The sequence below is a fragment of the Amphiura filiformis genome, chromosome 12, assembly GCF_039555335.1.
Source record: "Amphiura filiformis chromosome 12, Afil_fr2py, whole genome shotgun sequence".
In the NCBI taxonomy this organism is placed as follows: domain Eukaryota; kingdom Metazoa; phylum Echinodermata; class Ophiuroidea; order Amphilepidida; family Amphiuridae; genus Amphiura; species Amphiura filiformis.
In genome coordinates this window covers 39,285,860-39,308,519 of record NC_092639.1, presented here as the reverse complement: position 1 = coordinate 39,308,519, position 22,660 = coordinate 39,285,860, and the positions used below count along the sequence as shown (strand labels likewise).

General features: G+C 36.9%; 1 protein-coding gene across 3 annotated transcripts in view; it reads left to right on the top strand.

Moving 5' to 3' along the window:
• Nucleotides 1–22,660, top strand: part of LOC140166173 (hippocalcin-like protein 1) — a 290,306-nt gene that overhangs the window by 69,102 nt on the left and 198,544 nt on the right. Inside the window, exon 1 of one of the 3 annotated variants that reach the window (XM_072189573.1) lies at nt 4,447–4,760. The exons of the other annotated variants lie outside the window; for them this stretch is intronic. The gene's annotated coding sequence lies outside the window, so the exon portion shown is untranslated. Of the gene's footprint in view, nt 1–4,446; nt 4,761–22,660 lie in introns of those variants that run through there. 3 annotated transcript variants of the gene reach the window in all.

Sequence of the window (22,660 nt, the reverse complement as noted above, 5' to 3'; positions counted from 1 at the left end):
CGTAAGGAAATTCAGAAAACACTTTCTTGGGCAACAAAACATTTTCTTTATAACTCATACAGGGGTGTGTGGCTCGTGCTGCTAAAACCCATGCCCATTTCTAAAGGTAATTTTACCCAAAATAGGGACCCATATCTAAGGATTTAGGTTTTAAATATAGCATTCATTCATACATGTTACAATATAGGCCTATGTGATGCGATCTGTCACATGGTGAAATGTTTATTTTTTTTTAGACAAAAAAAATTGTCTCAAGAACTGTTTTCATTTTGTACCTGTGACTTCAACATCAAAAGTTACGAGCTCAGAAGAAGTGAAAAAGAGGAAGAAAAATTGTAGCTTTTATTTGGCTGTATAAAACAAATTTAGCATAATACGGCATGTGAAGAGTTTTCACAGATCACATCACATAGCTTTAAGGGTACTACACCTGTGGTAAATTGTGACCATTTTTGCATTTTTCTCAAAAATAATAACACACTGGTAACAAAAGTTATGTATATTATTGGGGCAAGGAATCCAATTACTACACTGAAATTTAATTGACTCAAGACAAGCGGTTCAGTATATATGATCGGATCGAGGTACATCCTAGCGGTACCTCATTTCTTATCCTAAATAACGAACGCTTGTCTTGTGTCACTGAAATTCCAGTGTAGGAACTGGATTCATTGCCCCTATATTATACATAACTTTTTTTACCAGTGTGTTATAAGTTTTTGAGAAAAAGCAAAAATAGTCACAAATTTACCACAGGGGTGTAGTACCCCCTTAATGCTGCTTGTTTATGCTCAGTATAAGGAGGTTATAAATAACTCAAGTGGAATCAAGAAAAATATATATTGACATTATTTAGTCACAAAACCACAAATATTATAAATAATTTCAGTTCATTTACTGGCTAGTGCCTTTAAATACTTACCTATTCTCACCTGATAATTTTAATCATGCAAAGCTAAGCACAATGAGTTGTCATGGTAACTTAACAAAATGTTTCTCAATACGAAGTGTACATATTGGTATAGCAAGATGATAATTTGATATTAAAAAAATTATGAAAATGCCTGTTATCCCAGAAGTGCTAAACTCCACTGGTCATTTATGATTTGCCGAGTAATTACTCCAGGCACCATCAGCGGAAGATCATTTTTGCCTTACTGATAATTGTTGTGCAAGCAATTACTGTAAATATGATTTTTGCGCAATGAATTTTGTGGAAGCTTACAAGAGTGCATGAAGTGTGAAAATGATAGTGGCATAAATATTTCCAATTTTACAGTCTAAGTGTTTCATGTTGCCAGGTGTGATGGTTTTATGCTTAATTGAATTGGTAATTTCAGTGGCGTTTCTAGGTGCTGTGATGCCTGGAAGCAAGGGTACAGAATGATGCATGTATCCTAGGGTGTTAGCTGTCCACCCGTCATTTTGGGATGGGCAGTTTGGTCCTAGGACAGGCAAAATTAATGCTGGGACGTAAAAGGACATGTCGTATGTCAAATTCTGCATGCTTTTATAAGTACTCAAAACAAGGCCAGACAAGTTGAATTCGGTCTTAAAGAATCTTTCAAATTACTGTTGACATTTTGACTTTCACAGCTTGCCGGGGGCACAGAAACGATATAGGGGGTGCTGAATTGATTTAGTTCCCCCTCCCTATGATGGTGTTCAGGGCATGTGCCCTCCCTTTGCCCCCAGCTACGCAACTCGTTAGGTTAAGTTACATTTGTTTTGCAATATTCTGTGAGTTATGTACATATAGATACTGTGCCAACATCTGATTTGAAATGTAGGACATCTATTTAAAGACACAACAGTTCATGTTCTTAGGATAAGTAAGTTGGAGATTGGAGTAGCCTTTCAACAAGGCTCTGCCTGGAGCACCATAGTGGGAGCGTCATCTATATTATTCTACTGAAGGCAGAGTAAATGCTATATGCACATAGATCTCGTGCCTTTCTGTCGCTGTCGCAAGCCTTCGCCGCCCCTCTAGGATAGCGAGGTCTTTGACAAAGACTAAGATTGGAGTGAAGACATGGAAATAGCAAAATTGTCAAATAATGTTAGATTATGTATAGATGCTAAAGTTGGCCGTGGATGAACATTTTGGGAAGCCTTTGAAAACACTGAAAAAAGTGGGAGACAACACACTAGAGTGATGATCAAGGCAGAATGGAATGAAGTGCTTGAATATTTGCTAACCCTAACCGTACCAAACAACAAAAAACCACAGTTCACAAAGCATATGCAGGTATCACACGTGATGCGATTGCGTCATCATGCGAACAGTCATATGGTCACGGAAAGCTTGGCGGCAAAGCTACACCCCGTGGCAAGGTAGGCCTGCACGCGTGTCTGGCGCCTGAAGGGGGCGAAGGGTCGGTGGTTCAAAACCGCACCGAGAAAAACAGTTTTCTTCTTCTTCTTTCTTTCTTCCTTCCTTCTTTCCTTCCCCCTCACCAAAAAGCAGCTAGGGCGTTAGGGTTAATTTGGAAATCATGAAATAATGTAGAGTCTATGGTTTGATTGATTAATTTTTCCTCTCTGCTGCGTAGCATAGAACTAACATGACTAAGAGATGAATGTATTGCAGTAGCCTGTAGACCAACCTGTGTTAACTCATTTGAAGCAGAATGTAGGTTGTGTTGACCAAATGCTTATATCTATTGTAGTAAAGTAAACAACGTCTTTTGACAAACTTACAACAAAATAATGTAGGTCTTGTATTAATTTGCTAAGGCACTTGACGTCATATATATTGAGTGTGCTGTTATTTTAGTTGAATTAGGGGCAAACCCAAAATATCAATGTAGGTCTTGTATTCATTTGCTAAGGCACTTTACGTCATATAGTGAGTGTGCTATTACCGTAACCACTCAACCACTCGTATATAAGCCCACTCCCCTAGATGGCAGATTTCACTTCAAAAATGGGGGTGGGTTTATAACCGGGGAAGGGCTAGTGCTTGAATTTAAAAATAAGAACAATCACCCTCATTTGTATATGCTCAATGTTCCAGTAATTTCTATCATCTATGTCAATTTCTTAAAATTATAAGTGTGGAATGTTAATTAGCAACTGATATTTTTTATGTTTGTTCTTAAATATGAGAGCAAAGCATTGATTTGATTTAAGAACTTGGCCAAAATTTAGTACTGGGCTTATACCTGAGTGCACTCTTGTTCCCAGAATGTTTTGAAAAATAGGGGGTGGGCTTATAGCCGAAGGTGGGCTTATACCCGGTGGTTACGGATTACTTCAAAACCCAATTGATAATGTCCTACAAACATGTCGCTAGGGTGGGAGGGAGGGGATTATAAATGTTGAAACGTTACTCCTATGCTCTTTGCTTCAAAAAAATGTCAATGTTATTTTTGACCCACTATTTGTTACAGATGGGGAGGGAGGAGTCAGCTAAGATGCCCTGAAATGATACTAGATATATAATTATAGGACATCATTGAACTTTTGAGTTGTTCCCTTAAGTTGTGTCTGTCTGCTCTCAGTGCAGCGTTTAAACCAAATGGTGTCAGTCAGTATTGTTCGAGCCTCATCCCAATGGCATAGTCCAATAACCTCAATTACAAAATCATAGTGCAAAATTTGACCTCAAGTTGCAGAGTATGAGTTTTTGTACCCAAATCTTCAAAGGTCATTCAATGAATGTACAAATGTATTGGGGTTTAAGAACTGTTCCCCTGATAGATGAGCATGTTGTGGATCCTAGTGAGTGGATCAAGAAATGGGTATTCCAGTTGAAATGTATAATGTACACCCTCTATGGAATACATGACCACACAGTCACAGGGAGTGCAGATTCAAATGCAGTCACCCATTCAGGTAACCCCATTTGAAATTAACACCCCCTGTGTGGAAGATTGAAGTCATGTCTTCCATAGGGGGTGTATGGATTTCAGCTGGAATAGCCCATTGTGATATTATTTTTGGTATCAAAATAAAATAGTGAATTGAATTTTTGCTAAGCTGAATCTACACTTGATTCTATTTGACACAATTGTACATACTGCCCTCCTGAATCATTGGAGAGGTGCAATAATTATGTGCACCTCAGGGGTGGGGAGGGAGGGGGTAATTTTAGCAAGGTGATTTTGGCACGCTAAAGGGGAGGAGGGGCAAGCAAATTTCAATGGAGCAGGTTAAAAGGGGGAAGGGGGCAAGCAATTTCAAGTACTTTTTCAATATTATGCTTCAAGAAGGTGCACATAAACAGGATAAAAACGTGCCAAAGTTCCTTCTCGGTGTAAAAAGAGCTTTATATATAGTAGGCCTGTTCATTTGTGTAATTTAGTACTGAAATTGTGTTGGAAAATTTTTTTATTTACAAAAAGCAAAACGGTATTTGCTCATCAGAGTTTTTAGTGCACCATGTGGGAAATAAGCTGGCAACCCTTTGTGATTTGTATGGTTATGTAGCAAGTGAATGCATCCTCATCTTTCAACCGGTGTGTGTATGTGTGGAAGAAAAGAGTGTGTTCATCATTGCGTACGTAAACCACACACGTACGGCATACATACGTTCTAAGCTGTGTATCTCTTGGCTTATAGAAGTCAGTGCCCATGCACGGCCACCGGTAGCTTGATATAGCATCTGTATACTCGGCATATAAATGCTGTTATGACACTTTGATGAATGTAAAACTGTCAAGTCAAAGGGAATTTACTAACAAACTACTGTGTGCGGCGAGGACTGGATAAAATTACTACTAGCTAATTACCAATCTGTGTCAGTCAGTGTATTAACAGTAAGTGTCTCTTGCATAATCATTGCAATAATTGTTGAGATAATTTAAGCCATCGGATGTTGTGATAGATTGATGTGCATTGATTTGGACTGGGGAGTGCATTTTGTAGTTATTTTGACGATATGAAGAGCTATTTATAGTGGGGCATTTCTATGATGATACAGGAAGTGTGTATGCAGCGTTTTTGCAGCGCAGGTAAAGACGCAACAGATGCTGAAGTATTAAATTGGATATCTACTGTGAGCATATGTGGAATAGTTTATTTTTACAAGGGTTGTTGCCATACAATGCGCTTGAAACAACATGGTGTCTTGAATTCACTAGACATTTAGAATGAATGTAGATGACAAAAATTAAACAAAAAAAAGAAATATGTTTGCATTTTCAAACATGTTACATGGGTTGTTTGATTTATAACCGGCTGTATTATCACTTCGTACATATATCTGCATGAATTGCTATATAGTTTATACGGTGATTTTATCACCATTCTTGTAATTGCAAAGTATATTAAGCATTAATGTGATGCACACCATTGCCAGGACTGTTGCATTGGTCTGCATTACTGGGTGTGGGTACAGGTGTGTGACCAGGATTTGTTTTGGGCAGGTGTATGGAGCTTTAAAAAAAAAGTGGACCTTTTGTGAATGTTTCCTTCAAAAAAAGGTGTATTTAAAAAAAAAGTGAACCTTACGTGAATTTATTTTTCAAAAAAGGGCTTATTTTCAACATTTACAGAAACAAACTAGACATTTTCCTGGATTGGCATGTAGGGGTGTTCCACCCTCATGACTACCACTTTGGTGGGGTGTATGTGGGATGGGCTGTCTCTTGATGTACCTGTACATGGTTCAGTGCAGTGCAAAAATACATGCATACACATAATTCACATACATTCACACCTATACATTTACCAACCCCACACAAGCACAAAAATATCTAGATTCATGCACACCCCACCCCTACCAAGGTGTGCCAGAAATCGTGGACCTTGTGTATTGATGTCCAAACGAGGATGTCTGAATCGGTTTTTAATCAACATACCGAGGACAATAGATCTAGCGGATTTTGTATGTGTATAGCTGTGTATGATTCATAATACAAAATATGGCCAGCAACCACGGACGGTATTTTTAATGTTGAATAGAGGTCGTATAGATCTCTAAAATCATTTTGACATACTACAAACCTCCATGAACTCAGGACGGTCCTCATTTGCAAGTAGGTCCATGGTTTAAATTTGAAAAGTCTCTTGTATGCCCTCATTTGTAAGCAAAGAACCAAACACTTACACCAAACACTCCGCCCGCAGGTACCCCCCCCCCCCCACACAATTTATTGCACAATATGTTTTATATCATCGAGATTGTAAAATTTTTACTCAAGATCTAAGACAGTATCCCATGTTTGCGAATCCTGTACACATACAACTTGTCACTGAGTGTTACTAGAAGACACTTCAATATGAAGGTGCCTCTGGATGAGGCCCATATGCAACTACTAGTCTAGTACATAGAGTTTTACACACACAGCTTGTCAATGTAAGGTGTGATATCAGGTGGGTAGATCTAGGCTACAATGAGTGATGACCAATCCATCCCTAGGGACTTGCGAGTAAAAACCGGGGTACAGGCTGATGCTTTTATTTAGAACTTGCTCAGCTCCCTTGGATCACCGAAAAGAGAGAGAGCAGAGTGTGAGCTGAGGTGTGGAGCTCTGACACAGAGGCACAGAGAGGCACCTCAACTGGCTTGTGGATAGCGTATAGTGCCTGCGGCGTGTACTATTAGGTACTTTTATGCAATGTTGTCATTGGTGTAACATTTGCTGAATAGAAACATTGAGAGCGTTTATACTGAGCACTGCGCATTACTGCACTTTTTATTTCCCTGCATTTTTAGTCCTCACCGTAAACCGGGTCGTTTCTGCTGTGCTGCAAATGCAAGGTATGATTCACATATTTAGTGGGGAGGGTGGAAGTCTAGAAAAACATTTTTCATGACCATCAAGCTGTTTTAAGGTCCGATTTGAATCGTTTGTGCTGTAATGTAAGTGACCCACTAAATCATCATCAGGGCTGTTTCTACAGGGCACATCAACACGTATTACTCACTAATAACCACCTCAAAAAGTGTTTGACCGTTGATGATGGTAAGGTTAACTTGCCCCACCCTGTATCATCCTTTATCCGATCTGTTTCTACCGGGGGCTTTACTGTGTATTCCTTGCATCACCCGGCATTACCTTGCATTAACCGTCAACCCCGGCCGTCAACCTTTTGCTCAGTAGAAACATGCTGCTTTGGGGTAGCAACTCTGGACCTGTAAGGGAACAAACTTCCTGTCCAAAATGATGTGTGGCTAGACATGGGTGTATGTACTATGATGCTAAATTTTCATTGATCATTTTATCGCAGTAGAAAGTTGATTATTATGGACATCTTAGAAAATTGTAATTCACTTAGTTTTGGTGCATGTGCAGAGAATATTGAGGGTTCAGGGCCAAAAGGCCCTTAGCAATGCTTAGAGCATTTTTGGCCAAAATGAGATTTTGGTGCCAAAATAATCCTTACAACACTGGGCACCTTATGATAGTATAGCCATAGTCAAGCTATAGCCACAGAAACTGTTATCAGTGAAAATGTAAAGCCCTAAGTACAACACTATGCAAGAAATGCATGAGAGACAGGCCCTAAGTACAAAAATACCTGTATCTCAAAACGGTATCTTTGCACATAGGGCTGCCTGGTACCATAATTCTTAAACACAGGGCACCTATGATTGTACATATATTTACAGCCACAGAAACTGTTATCAGCGAAAATGTAAAGCCCTAAGTACAAAAATGCCTGTATAATTACATGTCGTTTTTGTACTTAGGGCCTTTTGGCTCTAACTCTTCAATATGTGGAGATGTATTGTTGAAAATTGAGAAGGATTGAATCTATAATCAATTGAAGATAATGTTGTTCCGTGAATACTGATGATCAACTTGGCTTTGCCCAGTGCAAAGCTGCACAGACATAACACCCAGATATGAATATACTGTGTTGGACTACATGTACAAAGTATGTGACTGGACTAGAGGGTGAATATAATCAGGCAGACCTAGTGTCAGGGAAAATTAATTAGAGGAAACAGGACTAGTGGAAGTGTCATGACCAATTCAGTATTCAACAACTCTTCCTATACCTTTGTACAGGAGCCAACCTTTGTTAATCCGTGATGAATCCATACTTGTATAGCATATACGCGAATGTTGAAATTAAAGGAATCGTGTATATGCATTACGTGTTCTCGCGTAAAATATGCCATGCCTGGAACTTGTGTGCGCTTCATGTTGTTTTCATTATTTGGAGGAAGCGGCTAAACATTGCCCTTTTATTCTGTAACTCTATTGCTGATATCCACAGAAAAATAATTGATCTTCTTGTCATGTTAAGTGGCAATGACTAAACTGGACATCCTTATGAAATAATCCTGTGAATCTTTAGCTTGTTTTCATTGTTAAAAGGGATTCAATCATGTTTCACCATTGTTCATCACCGTTTAACAACTCGCGTCTGACGCGTCTGCATGGTTTACTTCGCTCTGGCAGCTAAAGCTGTATTCACGAAGTAAACCATGCAAACAACGTGGACGTAATGTTTTTAAACGGTGATGAACAATGGTGAAACATGATTGAATCCCTAATTTAGAGTTAGGAAGACTTGCTGTGAAAAGGACTATTAAAGAAAATGGGGAAAATGTATTGTTTGTCATATTTTGATAGTATAATTGACAATGATCAAAGTCTATGTAATATTTTCCCATCATTTCTATACGGAATATTTGCTATTGCTGATTGATATAGACTAGATAATTGAAACCAGCTCATCATTTAAAATCAGGTTATTACAGGCACCTTTTAGTTCTAGATTAGCCTGGATACAGATGGAATGTAGGCCCTATATGGTAAACCAGGGCAGCAATGCTCATATCACAGCCTGTACAAACTGCTGAAATCGATATCAATTATCATTGGCCATTTTATACATGTAGCTTAAAACTTGTGGATAAATCATGGCTATTATGATCATATATCAACATTTTCATGCTAACTGATCTGTTCAAGGAGCAGCTAGACAAATATTTTGTACAGAATACATCTGTACAACTCCTTGCTACGATGAAAAAATTCTTATCTAGGTTGGTCTGATTCAATGGGAGAAGTTGGGACCTGTCTTGATGTGATCACCACACACATCCTGTTAATGAGCGGCATGTAGGCAGGTGTCTATCTACATTTCTTTACCATTTCAGCTTATATGAAATCTTGTCTTACTACCGTCAACAGGGGTGAGATTGATCATGAGGATTAATCACCTGGGTGAGAACTTATGGAATACCATATGGAACACTGTTCAATAGGCTTAACAACAAGCACAAAAAAAACCTGGTAGAACATTTTCGTACCAGATTTGGTATATCAGCATAAAACATTTTGATTTGAAAATGTTTCAGAATTTTTAAAACACCAAATTTTGATCAATCTAACCCCATAGCAGTAGTGACATTGATCATATAGGCCCCCTACATACTTTATACAGTCAACAATGAGTGATCAATCTCACCCCATATATTGGGTGAGATTGATCACTCTTTGATTAAAAAAAAAAAATTATACAAACGCAATTCCTACCATCATACATTATATATTGATATAAAGTGGGGACCCTATTTGTTATAAACAATTAATATAATCCACCAAAAAATTATATGTGCCAGAGTTACAAACATAAAAAGGCCCAATTTGATCAATCTCACCCCTGTTGACGGTACTACTAGTAATTAATATTCTGATTAGATGCATAATTGAATATTTTTTCAGCAAAATAGTTAGAAAGCTCATTTTCACAGATTTAGATTACGATTGATACCCTATGTACATCATTTTACTACAATACAAACTGTTTTCATCACTGTCAGCGATATAAGAATGTGGCTAAACCTAATCCCTCTGCAGCATACGATAGCGTTTCAAAACAGCTGAACAGGTGATGTAACGGAAAGAGTTTATTTAGTCTTGTCCTATATATCCTGTTACATTTGTCAAAGTCTTAGGCAAAAAGTATGCACAAGATTTAAAAAAAAGTACTTTAATAGTGAAAAAAATAGGACTTGTTCTATCAGTTGTGCATGTTGAAGTAGTAGGTTCGTGACAGTGTGGTGTAGTATTAAGGGTGCTCCCCTTTGGTACATAAGGTTCTGGGTTCGAACCCCAGCAGTGGAGACTTGCTGGGCATAGGCTGGGACAGGTTTGAATTCGGCTGTATCGCATAGCAGTTTGCTCCTTGTTTTGAAGCAACTGCTACCCAATTTTGCATTTGTATAGCACTTTTTATAGTGCTTTAGTATATAGAAGTATCCTGATGATGATGAATTAGCCAAAAACTGCTACGCAAAATATTTACACAAATTCGAACCCTGGGCTGGGTGCATTTGAATTTGGTTGGTTGTAGTATATAAATTAATTCAGACTTCTGATGTCCCATGGTACATTTAGATAAATGACCTATGAGAACAAAAACATTATATGTGAAACAATCTGCTCCATGGGGGCCAAAGGAGGCATTTTTGATAATTGACTTACAATCATTAGTACCTTACACAAAAATTAAGCTATCATATACTGAAAACACCAAAGGTCTAGCATACTTGGTTCGTTTTATAAGGTCCACTTTCTTATGTATTTTATTGTTTTTTTACTCCATATTTTTGCATTTATCTCAATTTCAAATTTGCCACCTTTGGCCCCCATGGACATATGCAAAGATGGTATCAAAACGAAATATTATTAGTTATCCCCTGTTTGTTCACGAAATACAGGAAAATATCTAAACACAGATAGTATGAACCAGTTGTTGATCTGGCAAGGATTGATTTTAATGTCACACTACGGAGACGAATACAGCGTGCCTGATCCAAATCTGACCTTACGTAGCTTGAAGGTCACAAAAAAGTTCTCAAAAAAAAAGTTTCTCTACTTCAGGACTCCCCACTAATTGCAGGTTTTTGTTTCATTAATTTGGTCTCCCCGCTAAATACATAGGGAGTGAACATGTTACCTGCCTTTAGCAGAGCAGTAGAAACAACCCAGTTGATGGTGACTCATTAAAAATACATAAATGTGACCGTACAGCACAAATGAGCCATAAAATGTCCTAAATTGTATTCTGAGTTACAGTGTAAAATGTTCATGAAAGTCGTATTCATAGGTACCTCAATTTGGCGCAGCATGTATCTCATTTCAATCAATAATCATATTCTTGAAGAGGATAATAAGCTTCTAGCTTAGATCTCTATAGAATTCTTAATAGCTCTGGTCTTTGTTTGCTTTTGCTAAATCCTGTTCATGTGATGGGTTACAAAGCATTGTATTTTGTCTAGGTATAATAACCAACAATTAACAATGAAAGGATATTCCTGAACTTCGTTGACTTGGGGATGATTTGAAATGAAGGCCAATTATGACTGTTTGATATTTATTACCAGCAATATGGAAAAAGAGACACATGTAGAAACGAAAAAAGCTACCATTTTGTTGAAGGAGCAAAGTTCCAAATATACCATTTTAAAGCTTATGATATATATTTTTTAAACACAAAATAAAACAAAATTGACCGGGGGAGGAATCTACGGCTCATTCGTTGTGTACGGCGGTCACAAATAAAAATCAGTCATTCAAGGTGTTCAGTATAAATACATTGACAGAGATTGCATTGGACATCTGTGCTATCATAATCTGACTCTTCAAAACTTCAGCATGGAACACAACTTTTGGGCTAGAGATAGATCTCAAGTCATTCTGCAAGTCAAACCCAATAAGAAAGCCACTCTTTTGGACTAATATTTATCAAGCACTTAGTACATACATGCATACTATTTGATAGGCATTGTAAGGCATGGTGTATTGAGATGTTAGAACATAATGGAACGCAAACATTTGTTTAGGTAGTCCGTTAAAGAAAGCAGTATTGACGCAGGGTTGCCAAATTATTTTAAAAAGTCGCCTTTTCTCTTAACCAATGGTTTCTGTAGGACTGAAGCTAATGTTGAAAAATCGCCTTAATGAGCAGAGAAGATATGTTACCCTTCCCAGAATCCTTTGCATTGTGATCACCTTATTTCATCAAATGACACTCCCATTACTTAGTGCAGGTTACCATTTTGTTCATTTTAAGATAGACTTGTTAAACATGGGTTGATAGTCAAGAAATAACATGAATAAACACATTTTGCAAGATCTGGATGTATCAAATCAGTACAGGAAATTAAAATGGGAAAAATGCATTATGGGAAGTGTAAGATCTTCTCTGCTTAATTATCATAAATCACATTTTGTCTTGTCTAGCAAACTGCAGCTCCCATTGGCCAAAAATGGTGATAAATGAAAAATTCCATGACCCAGAAGTCGCCAGATTTTCTGCATTGGTTCAAAAGCATTGTTTAACAAATACTCACAGAACCAGGAAGAAAAACCACACTTGCTTGACTGCTCCAACAAACTAGAACTTCATCTTGAAAGCAGTGAATTTTATACTTTTATAATCTGTAAACCAAAAGGTCATATGACTTGACTATAATGGATACAATACCTAACCACAGCTTCAAAATTATTTGATGAAAACACTAGTAGTTAATCATTATTCCTATCTCTATACAAATGATGGATCGGTTCAAATTGGAAGATAAAAAATGAATGACAACTAACCAAGTAGTAATTTTTTTATATAATAACAATTTTTAAAGACAATTTTTCACAGATTAGACAAAACAAAGCATTTGCACCTTAAAGCTGTTGACCAGTGGCAGTCAGCTGGGGTGATTTCCCCAGTCAAAAAAGAAAGAAAAACAAAATTGGGAAATGCCTGCTTTTTTTGGCCAATTTGGGTAAATTTTGTGATTTTTTTTCACTCTAAAATTGCCTTTGCTTGTAGAAAGAATTGTTGGTGGTGTCCTGGGGGTATGGCCAGTGCTATTGGCTTTGAAGAATAACATTACCAGCAATATAAGTATCAAAACCTGAATGCAAAATTTGTGAAATTTAAAAACTCAAAAATTAGCTTATTTCATCGTATTTTTATCTATTAATCAATTATCGTCAGGGCGCTTAGAAAGCTAATAGCACAATCTACATTTATCTGATAAAAATTTATGAGAGTGAGAAAAGAAAGGGTTTCCATTTCTAAGGGAAAGTATGTAATATGGCTATTCTAGTTGAAATCCATACACCCCTATGGAAAACACAACATTCATCTTCCACACAGGGAGTGTGAATTTCAAATGGTGTTACCTGGATGGGTGACTCCATTTGAAATCAACACTCCCTGTGTGAAGATTAAGGTTATGTCTTCCATAGGGGTGTATGTATATCAAATTAAACAGCCCAGTGTGACAAGCAGTTTGGATGCTATATTTAGTTTAATTGTGCAGTAAAGCATACAACGTCAGATGATGGTAAAGTGACAAAAACCTGACCTTATTTCTGTGAGGTCATTGATGTTTTGCTGTTTTTCTTTGAGAGCACTTAACGGAGAAATTGACTTTTCTTCGCTGTATATTGTAAAAGAAATTCAATTTTGCGAGCACTTTAATTTTGAGAATTTTGCAAAGATGTTGGAATTTATAGCAAAATTAACCTACCACTATTTTGTAATGTAATAAGGTCTTCAGAAGTATTAATTAGCCAATATGTGACATCAAAATGCTGTGAAAAGTGAATCTTTGGCAATAAATGGGTGTGGAGAAATTCTGTAAAATTATTGAGTTTGCTGTAAGTCTTGATTACAAGAGGTGATTGGATTCTGCTAAAACACTTTTTTTTGTGAGTATGCTCCCTGGAGTTTTGAGGTGGTGGGTCTTTGGGATCTTACAATGTACCTGTAAAAGGGGATTTTTGGATCTTGGAACAAGTAAAAGGTTGTTTTTTTGAGCTGCGAACAACCAAAACCGAGGGTCTTTAATGGCTTTCTGGTCAAAAATCACCTGAAAAAAACTCAGAAATGTGAGGACTGAGCAACTTAGGGATCTTTTAGAGCTGAAATTATCAAAATCAAGAGTCTTTCAGAGCTCTTGTTTTGGTCAAATTCAGGGGCTTAATTTGGAGCTGCGTGGTCCAAAAACAGGGCTTTCCTGGGGAGCATTCCTGTATGCTCATTTGTGTTGAGTCCCCCCCTCTGACATTGAATTTGCGACTCATAATTGCATGTATTACAGTGTTCCATAGGCCACTGTGTTATAATTTCTGTTTATCCACAGACAGAAAATACAAATTGGTTGATGTCTTTGTCAACGAACGAATCAGCAAGAAATGTTATGCACACAAATATTATGTAGTCCTACATGTAGGTTTCTGATGGTGTAAAAATCTTTTGGAGTAAGTTGGGGTTGTGGGAACTGGGAAGGGGGCAGGAAGCTGTGGATCACTGAGTGTCCCTTTAATATAATGTATTATGTTGCCTGAAATATCTTAATTATATTCAGCAATTATGAATGCACTTTTTTAAAACAAACATCCGATAACTTGTCCTTCAGCAGTTAATGGATGCAGCATACATGCTTATGTACATTGGATTTGTCGTCTTAGCTTCGGTTAACGATCATGTTCAATGCGTGGGTTTTCCCTATGTGCAGTCCTGTGATATCAGGCATGTGATATACCGTAATGAATTGTTAATGATCGACAGAGACTTGTTGGAAACACAGAGGCACTTCATACGGGAGTGGAGATCTGCATTGGGCTATTCCATTTAATAGTGCATCTCAAGCCTTGAAATAAGCAGACGCCAGGAGCAAATTTGCCCTCGTAAAGCCATCAGTTGCTCCTGGTCCTTGTAAAATTCACATGAACCAGGAGCAATTTCTAAAACAAGTTGTTCCTTGTTCTAGTTTTGCACTTGATGCAGAAGGGCTGGTATGCTGTATTGTATATGCAGAAAAGGATTTACTATTTGGAAATTGATCCTGTTCTTCAGAAATTGCTCCTGGTTCTTGTAAAATCCCAGTGAACCAGGAGCAATGTTCAAAAACAAATTGCTCCTGGTTCCAGTTTGCTTATTTCAAGACTTGGTGCATCTTCCTTTGGTCTGGTTTTAGGCCAAAATTGTCCTAATTTAGACTATTTTAAGTTTTAATATTGCCAATTTCCGCTTTCATTTTACCCGGTAAAGCCATTTAAGTAGCCGGTCAGTTGTACAATTTGAACATTTTGACTCGGTAGCCCCGGGATTACCCAATCTTCCATTTTACATTGCCTAGTGCATTTCGCGATATGGTTGTTGCAACACACGCACTGTTAAGCTGAATTTATACTTCATCGCTGAGCGACGAGCGATTTGTATTTGACCAATGAGCTAGCGTGATTTTCCCAATGCATCAAAAAGCACGCCAAATTTTTTGTAACTCATTGGTTTGAAACCAATCACCCGTCGCTCAGCGATGAAGTATATTAAAATTCAGCCTTATACTGCATGATATTTGAGCCCATTATACAGGTACTCACTGGTTGATCTGAATTTTAGAAGACCAAATTGATGTAGATTTAGTGTTCTGTGTGAAGTGCCCCACAATCTGCCTGGATCGGCCACTGAAGAAACTATGGTCCAATAAGGACTGAATAATTGACGATATCCACATTATAGTGTTGATGAGAAAAGGCTAAGGTGCCAAAATGGAAGGTTGTGGAACGCTGGGAATGTTAAACATGGGAGATTATAAAACCCATGAACTACTGTTTAGTTTGGCATTTTTGTAAGGTTTTTATTTAAATATGCATTTTGAGGTAAAAATGTGTGGTTAAGGGTGAGAAATATTTTGCAGTCCCTTCTTGATAAGCAATTCACCCCAGCTATTTCCATAAAACAAAACAAAACCAGTGACTACTCTGCCCAGAGAAAAAAGTCTTCTTTCTCAAGAAAAAGGTTTCTTCATCCTCAAGAAAAAGGTTTCTTCTTTCGAGAGAGAAAGGTCTTCTTCTTTCTCAAGAAAAATGTCTTCTTCTTCTTTCTCAAGAAAAAGGTCTTCCTCTTTTTCTCAAGAAAAAGGTCTTCCTCTTCTTTCTCAAGAAAAATGTCTTCTTTCTTGGGGCATTCCAGTTTTTGGATATGAGTGGCTCTTGTGCTGAAATTGTAATCATTTTAATAAAATTTCAAAAGGGGCTGTCAAAGTAGACTAGAAAAACCATGGATAAAGCAACTCTAACTGCAGTTAGGCCGAATGGCTTTTTAAAAATGTGCACAGAATGGGTTAGGAAAGTCTTTAGGTATATTTGGTTTTTCATGTTTTTTGCTATCTACTGAAGATAGAAGTAAGCGTCTAACTGCAATTGGGCTGAATGGCTTTTTTAAACGTGCACAGAATGTGTGTTAGGAAAGGCTTTGTGTATATTTGATTTTTCATGTTTTTTCGCTATCTACTAAAGATAGCAGTAACATGTATCATCCCGATTCATCATCTATTTCTACTCCATAAGACATGTTTTACATTCTTTTCCTCTATATTTTTATTTCATCACATAGCAGCTAATTTGTTCTTTCTTGTACATTAGTCCTGTTCAGAAATGAGAAATGTTTTCATTATATTATTATAGGCTCATCACGTTTCTGATTCACAGCTTTCTCTATTTTAGAATCTTTTTAATATTTTGGTCAGCATCAGGCCAAGTGCCTTTTTTTTAACGTGTTAGGAAAGTCTTCGGGTATGTTTTGATTTTTCATGTTTTTTTGTTATCTCATTCATCATCTCTTTCTTTTTTTTTCAGTTATATTATATTATATTATTATATTATATTTTTTATTTCATCACGTAGTGGCATATCCTGCTTTACAGTGAAACATTCGAACAGGTTCCCACTGTGGCATACTCACAAAGTTATCATTGGTAAATGTAGTCATTTTGACTCACATGATATTGTAATATACATCGTTCATATATTGCATATACATGTACTTTGGTCAAAGGTCATTTGAGGTTAACTTGTAAAAGCAGTTGGTCTCATAATGGACAATTTGGGTCAAATTCCTTTCAACATGGGTCATCAGTATAATATGAGAAACTTTCATGTATTTGTGCATGGTGTTAAGGTTATACACTGGAATCAAATTTTAACTGGTAAAATATGCTGCAATTTACAACCAGATATTTCTTGAATGCATTATGGGTATGTTCTTATTATGATTATGTGAAAGGTCATGACATGAGGTCAAAGGCACAATGATCCAGGTGATATGTCTGCCCCAGGACCTTGTCCTTAAAAGGACTTTTCTTATTTTCAAAATTAGGTGCTTTCTAAGGTAGAAAAATACATTTCATGTAAATTAGGAGCATTTGTCTCTGCCAAAACCCACCGATAACGAACATGGAAGGAGGTATCGCTATACCAAAATTCCTTCAAATGCACCCTAAAAACAGGGAGCCCCCCAGAAAGTCCCAAGAGAAAAGTTTGCATTGTAACTGTACCCTATCAAAAATCATGTACATGTACATCTGATCTGCCAGGGTTAAACCCATTAATTTCAAGTACTCCTTCACTCCTGCCATTTTCCACTCAAATTTCAAGTGTAAATGTAAAACCATTATAAAGATAAATTTTGTCAGAATTAAGACAAATTTTGACTTAGTTTTCCACTTGGGATTTCATCCAGTTGTTATTATCTGGCTCCATCAACCTGTTCTATTGTACTATTGTATTGTAGTTTACACAAATAAACATACAAACAGACAAGCTAGTCCCTTGTTTAGTTGCATGCATTTCCCATTTTCGTTCGTCAAAACAACCCAGCTTCTTCATCTAGTATCGTCTGTAATGCTAAACTTTAGGTGAGCCTTTTATAGGATATGTTTTGCAAGTTAAATTCACATGCCTTTTCCCCTAATTGGATTTAGGTGTGAAATACTAGACAATTTCAAGAGAGTTGTGATGCAGAAATCGTGGTGGTGTAGTTGAGCTGATGAGCTTAGATGCACATGGGGGCCCTTAGAACAAATTTGGTGCAATAAAAATTCCCTTTAAAAGGAACAGGCTTGTGTAATGCATAATTCTCAAGGGCTCTTGTGATGAGAATCATGAGGAAAATTAAGAGGAAAATTATGAGGAAAATTATCTTGTCAATGTTTTATTAAGCAGGAAGTTTTGGAAATGGTATTGAAATCCTTTGTGGATTTGGTGTATTTTGTATTAATTGTTCAAGTTCATATTGCATACAAATTCCTAATGAATTTACTCCTAAATTTTGCAAGCACATACATTGTAGACTTAGAAAAGACAATTTTATTTCATTATCAGAATAAAAGTGTATATTGAAGGAATAAAATGGAATTTTAATGTGGACTTTGATATTGCCAGGTCTGTTTAAGAATCCAGGCATGCAGAGTATGCATGGACTACATGGTTAAAAAAATGTTGCAATTTTACAAAGCAAATCCTTAAATCATTTCTTACTAATGATTAACATACATCAAAGTTGATTCTCAGTAATTATATATTTAAACTTTCTTTACCCAGGGTAGCTACTTCAATATAAAAAGCATTGAATAATCAGGTCATAGCCAGTTATAATCAAGATAATCAGGTCGTAGCCAGTTCTAATCAGGATAATCAGGCTGTAGCCAGGTTTAAAAAAACCCCTCAAATCAACTAAAAATACCACAAATTCACCCCCAAATTTCACCAAAGATCCTCAATTCTTTGATTTTATCAAGATACCCAATCCACCAAAATCATACAGAATCCACCCATGCAATTTTGGATATATTTTGGTGATTTCTAATATGTGAAATAAAATTTGATCATAAACCTCAAAGTATGATTTATAACATTTGCTTTTTATATAATGCCATTTTCCTGATTGTGTTTTAATAACAATGGTTGCCGTTCCCAAGACAGCCTTCAATTCCGTAACAATAAATTATGCGGCTTAATTTTATCATGATATCCAATTTAATTGATCTGATCTTTTTTATTGGATGTAAATTTGAGTTGATTAGCTGGAACTAACATCATTAGTAATACATTCCTCGTCACCGTCCCTGCCATCATGCTAATGATTCTTTCATCTGCAAAATCTTCTCCATTATTTCTCGATCATTATGCCGTTTTGTAGATCATTATGCTTTTTTGTGGCTCCCCAGAGAAGTGAAATTATTTCCAACTTGAGAGAGAGGAGAATATGGCATATGAAGTTTGAGGATATTACGGGATGTAAAGCCTTGAGAGATTGCATCAGCTCTATCACTTATACAAAATTTAATTTTTGTTGCAAATTTTTGTTCACAAAATATTATACGATTTGATTGTATGTGGCTCCAAATTAAAGAAATTTAAGTAATTTGCATAAGGAGGGGATTCTTCAACAATAAATTTGAATCTTTAAGAAAAATCTCCTTTGATTATAATGAACTTACAATAGATAAAATAGAGAGAATGAAGATTGATTCATTGCTAGTGTACCTTGTGGCAAATCATTACAGTGCATATAAAGTACATTTTATGACCTAATACACGCTTGTGTTCAGTCGTTGGAGTGCATATGATATTATGTCTGGGAAGTTGTTGCGGAGCTGAGGAGGAATAATATTGCGAATTATAAAGGAAGGAGAAATATTTGAATTCTGAATATTGAATAATTTATAACAGGAGGGAGCAGTTTAAAGATGTTACAAAATGATTAAATTCATGAATAAGTGACCAGTTTTGTTTAAAGTGTTTGTAAAGTTGGGATTAATTTATAGGTTAATTTTGCAATTGTTCAGTGGCGGGATGACGGGCCCTCTCTGGCAATACAAAACACTGCTGTGTGGCTTGATGGTCGCTTCATGGCTGTATGCGGAAGTTGTGGAAGATATAGGAAAAGCCATAATACACAGAGAGTATGAGTTTCAAAATTATTAACTCTGACCATTTACATTTGAAATTCATACTCCCCCTGTGGAAGATATTTCCAAAATCTTCCACAGGGGTAGTGTGAATTTAAATGGAATAGCCCAATTATCAAGCAAATGTGGAGAATCCACAATATTGAAATTGGACTATTTTGCATAATTTATAAATGTGATGTTTTCCTGAGACTACCAGCAAAGTGAATGATGTCACATGTTTCAAAGACAATAACGTTGACATATTGCTCAAACAATTGAAAACAAATGAAAACTGCATGCTTGTTTTGGCTGAATTTTGTATTCAATTTCCGGAACATGCGACTCGTTTTGCATATATAAGTGTCACATGAGATACCAGAATTTTTCATATATGGTAGAATCAGGCAGGACGAATCTGTCATAATTGCTTGTGATTGACCCATTTCTAGCGATTTTTATCTCGGTTTTCATTGCTGATGATATTGATGTGATTAGATAGATGTCACATATAAATGTCATGTCTACCCATGATGCATTGCTGGATCACACCACCAACTTGATTTAGAGAATAAAGGTATTGTTTTTAGCCGCTGTCTTGCATCTATCATCTCATATAAAACTGGTGACATCATTATTTTGAGTAAAACAACGAGGTGAAACGGAGGTCCACTGTTGAACATTAGTAACCGCGTTTGGTTTTGCGTTTTGGCAAGTTAATAAAACTTATTGGATTGCATGTATTGCTTCTATTCAGGAGATTATAAATTTTGTTTTTTTGCATGAGCAGCACGCATTGTGTGTGCTGTTATATGCACTCCCAGTCCCCGCACTCCGTGCATCCGCGGGTATTCATGCTTGTCGGTACACTTTTTGCATCTCATTTCACGAAGTTTTTAGGGGAAAATCACCCCTTATTTTAGCGACTTCGCGAATTATTTGCCCTTTGAAAAACACGTATGATATTTCTAATATGCCCTTTTCTGGCAAAAACGCGTAGGCTGCTCGATGAAAATACCCTTTTTTCAATTTCGCGAACACGTGGTTTGAAAAAACACCCCTTTTTGTGTGTTTCATGAATTGCGTTTCTTCATCTGAAAACACCCCTTATTTCGCGAAATTTTCGACGAGCATGAATACCCGCGGATGCACGGAGTGCGGGGACCGGGTATGCACTACACCTGTGCTGTAGAGTTTTTAAGGCAAATGGGATGGCAGGAGCCATATTTTTACAGTTAGCCAATAATGACATTTGTATTTCCATCGGGGTTCTTTATAAATTATGTCAAGAAGAAGTTTTGGGTATTTTCTCCTCCCATGAAAAATCATGCACATGGGGCTGAAACGAAATCCCCTTAGGGCTGATATTGAAATTCCCTTACACAGGAAGGTGTGCGCCATCCTGCAGCTTTCCTATGCTAGCTGCCTTTTGTTAAAATCCTGGGCAGGGTGTATCACTGATGCATATAATCCATCCGCTTTTATGACCGAGCTTTCCTGAGGGCAAGGCTTAGCGAGGGAATCCTGCCTCCTTTCTGTGTGAAAACGTGGTAGGGTATTTCAATATGAGCCCTAAATTATGTCAAGAAGAAGGTTTTGGGTGTTTTCTCCTCCCAAGAAAAATCATGCACATGGGGCTGAAATGAAAACCCCTTATATCAAGCTTACGGATCACCTCTATGGAACCAATACCATTCCTCTTGTCTGTCAGCTTAATTTGTCAAATATTTGAGTGCAAACTTGCTCCCCTCCGACCTGCCTTAACATGGTGAGAAACTAATGAAATGGCATAAAGGTTTTCAAGTGCGTAAGAATTTGTTTGTCACATGTCAGTGATATTGCCTTTTTTAGCTAGTCCAACTGTCATTCAAAGTTTCTACTTTCCACCCACCTGTGTATCTTTGCTTTTATTAAGGTTATACGATGTATTGTTGGTCGAAGCAGCAGAAAAAAAGTAGTTCACAGCATCTTGCGAATGGTAGTGAGCTTTAGCAAAAATTGCATTGCTCAATCCATAGCAAGCATGTAGAAGAATTCAAATATCACAGATATACTTTTGTCTACACAGGTCCTGTGGTTCTTGAGTTATATTGGAAAGAGTACTGAAACAACAACACTTTTGTAAAACGTACATAACTCATTAACAACAATAAATTAAGCACGTTTTCAAAGTATATGATTTGTAGAATGAACATTTGCAAAACACCAAAGTGTTATTTTTCAATAATATATTGAATCGGATAATGAAAATCAACTTGTTTTGGCTGCTTTGACCAACAATACCTCGTATACCCTTAATGACCTTTTCAGTTCAAGTTTGATAGAATTTAGAGACATATTTATTTTGTAGGAAATATTTGTATACCAAAATGGTCCAAAAGGCTCCCGATTGAAATGTAGTTAGTTAGTATGCTCTCAGTCGCACCCCTCCCCCTGGGCCTGGATGGGAGATGTCCCCCCCCCCTTGTTGGTGGGCATGGTGGCTGCTATTTCAGAAACAACATTGTTCCATGCTACATGATGATATTAGCTTAATTGAATTATTGAATGGATGATTATTGTAAAGCATGAAAAGTTGGGAGCATTTGATTTGTGCGCTACCCTATTTCCACAAAGCGTATACACACAAGTAGAATGGCGATTTTTCTCTACGCTGGCGACGCAACCGCTTAAACGCACCAATTTCAATCTCTCACTGCAAACTTCAACATGGTGTTACGAGACGAGATATACCATAGGCGACATTTTTTCAGTAAAAAATCTGTGAACAGTTCACAAATCTGTAAAATGTGTATTGGATTACAGATTTCAGCCTGTCATGGGGTTTTGTTTCCTATTGTGTCTTTTTCTCTGCTTTGTTTTCATTCTTTCATTGTTTTGTTTCTGTTTGTTTTTTGGGTTTTTTTACTTGTAAAATACTTGCTGTGAACTAAAGTGTTCAAAGCAACTTACAGTTACAAAATTGCAAAATTTTGATATTGTGTGATAAATTATTGTGGTGCGAAGATA